Raw genomic sequence first — 5000 nt, 5'->3', positions numbered from 1 at the left:
TGTACTGAGACATGCATGGCTTAATCTTTGAGACAAGCATATGACTACTGGCAGGATCAACCAGGGAGCTGCGTCAACTAGAGCTGAGCAGCCGGCCGCCCGGGAGTGTGTCCCGGGGGCCCGCGCGAACACGCAAGCGTCCGCTCAATTATTCTGCAAACAGGAGGAGGCTGAGCTCCCCTGCACCATACACCTCGAAACCCTCTCAGGTCCCGGCGGCGCGCAGCGCCGTCCTAAGTACTTGGTCGGGTTCGAGAGAGGCGCAATCGCCCGGAGTTTGGCGAGTAGACGCTTTAGGTGCGACCACCCGTGCTCCCAACTGAGCTTGCCGCTGCCGACAGAGGCCCGGGAGCGTGCTGTCGTGGCATTGCCGGCGGGAGACAACACGCGCCACCTACGGTGACCGGCAGCTCCAACGCCAGCGCCACAGAAGGACAAAAGCCCCACTTGGGTGCCGAAGCGAACTCTCCCAGCACAGCGCACGCGCCAACACGTCCGCACAGCTGCGATACAAACCACCTGCGAGAACCGCAGAGGCGACCGAGCAGCAGACGGCGTCGCGGCGCCGAGCGCCGGGCGGCGGCGCATCCTCAGCGCACACAGTCCTCAATCGGACCAGCACACTGCAGATGTCCACCGCGCTTCGCACCGGGCCCGCGAGGACCTACTTTGGCCGCACGGCGCCGCGTGCAGGGTGCGCCGGCGCGCAGCTGCGCCGCCTGCCGCCTCCGTCGGCCGGCGCGCCTGCCACTGGCCGCCCCCACCAGCCGGCTGTAGCGCGTGCGCCCACGCACCGCACGGCCAACACGCCGGGAGGCCCCCCCTCACCGGCCGGGGACGGTCCCACCCAGCCACCGCCGCGTATCGCTTCACACCCACATGCCATTCACGTTCGTGGGCATGGTGGGTATCGCTGCAACAACCGGTTGGTAGCTCAACCGATCGTCGCCATCACTGATTCACCCCTAGCGAGAACAACCGCACCACAACGGTTTACCAGTTGTTCATTTGCGTAACGTCACCAGCAAACGTAGGCGTCCATCGCCATTTGCAAATTCAACGATTGTTGCATGCCTGTGTCAGGTGTCACGACACACTGTCTGCCCACATACACGCAACAACATGTCCACGCTTAGCGAACACGTGGAAGGTGGCCCCCGTACGTATGCGATGTCCATTGCGCGAACGACTGTCAACCGGCCTCTGTCGCATGTCGCAGATGTGGAACGCAGTGCACCGTGCTATCACGGTGTGTGAGAAGAGACGACTACGTCTGACAACACGCGCCACTACATCAACAGACGGCTCATGCTGATCGCCATCCAGGGCATACCACACTGCAATCCAGCTCTTATAGGGAGACGACACGTAGCTGAGTGCACAACATTTGGACCGCATGGTTCGCCGTTGTTGGCGCAGTCGTTGTACGGTCACATGTACCACGATGTATCATTCAGTACATGAGGACCAATGTGCAGTACAGTGTGTGATTTGGACGTACAACATCAGCGGACAGTTGACACAGGCCGTACCACAGCGTAGGCTAAGTGCTTCGCCATGCGAATGCCAATGAACAACTGCAAATGCCAATGAACAACTGCAAAGGGCATTGAGCATGTACGTCCTGCTGCCATCCACATTACAGTGTATAGCTGCAAGGTGTTTAACATGAAGCGATACACTGGGGACCGGGCAGTGCGAGTAGCAAACTATATTGCGGGGGTTGCAGTTAGGCAACACTACACTAATTTAACGCGTCGTATGACAATTACAGAGCAGGTTAAGGCCCAACGTGTGTTGGGTTAAGGCCCAACGTGTGTTGGGTTAAGGCCCAACGTGTGTTGGGTTAAGGCCCAACGTGTGTTGGGTTACGGCCCAACGTGTGTTGGGTTAAGGCCCAACGTGTGTTGGGTTAAGGCCCAACGTGTGTTGGGTTACGTTAAGGGGCAATGTGGGTTACGTTAAGGGGCAATGTGGGTTACGTTAAGGGGCAATGTGGGTTACGTTACGGCGCAATATAGGTTACGTTACGGCGCAATATAGGTTACGTTAAGGGGCAATGTGGGTTACGTTACGGCGCAATATAGGTTACGTTACGGCGCAATATAGGTTACGTTAAGGCGCAATATCGGTTACGTTAAGGCGCAATACAGGTTACGTTAAGGCGCAATACAGGTTACGTTAAGGCGCAATACAGGTTACGTTAAGGCGCAATACAGGTTACGTTAAGGCGCAATACAGGTTACGTTAAGGCGCAATACAGGTTACGTTAAGGCGCAATACAGGTTACGTTAAGGCGCAATACAGGTTACGTTAAGGCGCAATGCAGGTTACGTTAAGGCGCAATGCAGGTTACGTTAAGGCGCAATACAGGTTACGTTAAGGCGCAATGCAGGTTACGTTAAGGCGCAATGCAGGTTACGTTAAGGCGCAATACAGGTTACGTTAAGGCGCAATACAGGTTACGTTAAGGCGCAATACAGGTTACGTTAAGGCGCAATACAGGTTACGTTAAGGCGCAATACAGGTTACGTTAAGGCGCAATACAGGTTACGTTAAGGCGCAATACAGGTTACGTTAAGGCGCAATACAGGTTACGTTAAGGCGCAATACAGGTTACGTTAAGGCGCAATACAGGTTACGTTAAGGCGCAATACAGGTTACGTTAAGGCGCAATACAGGTTACGTTAAGGCGCAATACAGGTTACGTTAAGGCGCAATACAGGTTACGTTAAGGCGCAATACAGGTTACGTTAAGGCGCAATACAGGTTACGTTAAGGCGCAATACAGGTTACGTTAAGGCGCAATACAGGTTACGTTAAGGCGCAATACAGGTTACGTTAAGGCGCAATACAGGTTACGTTAAGGCGCAATACAGGTTACGTTAAGGCGCAATACAGGTTACGTTAAGGCGCAATACAGGTTACGTTAAGGCGCAATACAGGTTACGTTAAGGCGCAATACAGGTTACGTTAAGGCGCAATACAGGTTAGGTTAAGGCGCAATACAGGTTAGGTTAAGGCGCAATACAGGTTAGGTTAAGGTACGACATAGGTTAGGTTAAGGTACGACATAGGTTAGGTTAAGGTACGACATAGGTTAGGTTAAGGTACGACATAGGTTAGGTTAAGGTACGACATAGGTTAGGTTAAGGTACGACATAGGTTAGGTTAAGGTACGACATAGGTTAGGTTAAGGTACGACATAGGTTAGGTTAAGGTACGACATAGGTTAGGTTAAGGTACGACATAGGTTAGGTTAAGGTACGACATAGGTTAGGTTAAGGTACGACATAGGTTAGGTTAAGGTACGACATAGGTTAGGTTAAGGTACGACATAGGTTAGGTTAAGGTACGACATAGGTTAGGTTAAGGTACGACATAGGTTAGGTTAAGGTACGACATAGGTTAGGTTAAGGTACGACATAGGTTAGGTTAAGGTACGACATAGGTTAGGTTAAGGTACGACATAGGTTAGGTTAAGGTACGACATAGGTTAGGTTAAGGTACGACATAGGTTAGGTTAAGGTACGACATAGGTTAGGTTAAGGTACGACATAGGTTAGGTTAAGGTACGACATAGGTTAGGTTAAGGTACGACATAGGTTAGGTTAAGGTACGACATAGGTTAGGTTAAGGTACGACATAGGTTAGGTTAAGGTACGACATAGGTTAGGTTAAGGTACGACATAGGTTAGGTTAAGGTACGACATAGGTTAGGTTAAGGTACGACATAGGTTAGGTTAAGGTACGACATAGGTTAGGTTAAGGTACGACATAGGTTAGGTTAAGGTACGACATAGGTTAGGTTAAGGTACGACATAGGTTAGGTTAAGGTACGACATAGGTTAGGTTAAGGTACGACATAGGTTAGGTTAAGGTACGACATAGGGTAGGTTAAGGTACGACATAGGTTAGGTTAAGGTACGACATAGGTTAGGTTACGGTACGACATAGGTTAGGTTACGGTACGACATAGGTTAGGTTACGGTACGACATAGGTTAGGTTACGGTACGACATAGGTTAGGTTACGGTACGACATAGGTTAGGTTACGGTACGACATAGGTTAGGTTACGGTACGACATAGGTTAGGTTACGGTACGACATAGGTTAGGTTACGGTACGACATAGGTTAGGTTACGGTACGACATAGGTTAGGTTACGGTACGACATAGGTTAGGTTACGGTACGACATAGGTTAGGTTACGGTACGACATAGGTTAGGTTACGGTACGACATAGGTTAGGTTACGGTACGACATAGGTTAGGTTACGGTACGATATAGGTTAGGTTACGGTACGATATAGGTTAGGTTAAGGTACACATTGTTGTAAGGAAAGGTTTAATGGGGGGCGGGGCGGGGCGGCCGGTTTGTTGATTGTGATTATAGTAAGTGGATGCCTGCGGCATCATCTGATTTGCCACGTCAGGATGCACCTTTGGCTCATGACAGGCGGCGCTCTCATTCCATGCTTGTGGCAGACCTGTGTCTTTCATTCCTGCCATTGTTTGTGTGCTGTGAGAGGAGGCAGTATTGTGATGTTGGGTGCACCCCTGTGTAGGACATGTGTGGGTGTTGGTGGCTTGGCTGAGCAATGGTGGTTGTCGGGTGGGTGGGATATTCTGTTTTCTGAGTGGACCTCCCAGTCTGGTTATGACAGTGTGGATTGTCTAATGTGGCGGAGAGGATGCACTGGGTGTTGTTCCATGCTGGTGCTTACATATTGTCTGTGTGCGTGTTACAGGCAGAGAGTAGTGCGTGATAAGGGTGTGTGGCTGACGTGTGGTTGTGATTGTGAGCAGAGTCTTTCAGCATGTATACGGACAGTTGTATACATTATCTGTATTCTGATGGCTCTATCTATTACTAATCAGCGCCGTGTATACGTTTAATCCGGTTCCAGTCGAAACTGTTGTATCTCTGTACATTAGTGACACGGCGAGCCCGCTATGTAGTTACTCGTCTCGGCAGCTTCCACCGGTGTATGGCAAATGATT

General features: G+C 50.8%; 1 non-coding gene across 1 annotated transcript in view; it reads right to left on the bottom strand.

Annotated features, from left to right (window-relative positions):
* The window catches only part of LOC124591254, a 1910-nt gene extending 1843 nt beyond the window's left edge, over window positions 1–67 (bottom strand). Inside the window, exon 1 of the ribosomal RNA XR_006977078.1 lies at window positions 1–67. This exon is cut by the window's left edge and continues 1843 nt beyond it. This is a non-coding gene — a ribosomal RNA (small subunit ribosomal RNA).
* Between the last annotated feature and the right edge of the window lie 4933 nt (window positions 68–5000).

This window comes from Schistocerca americana, unplaced genomic scaffold, assembly GCF_021461395.2.
Source record: "Schistocerca americana isolate TAMUIC-IGC-003095 unplaced genomic scaffold, iqSchAmer2.1 HiC_scaffold_817, whole genome shotgun sequence".
Classification (NCBI taxonomy): domain Eukaryota; kingdom Metazoa; phylum Arthropoda; class Insecta; order Orthoptera; family Acrididae; genus Schistocerca; species Schistocerca americana.
This window is presented reverse-complemented; position numbering and strand designations above follow the sequence as displayed.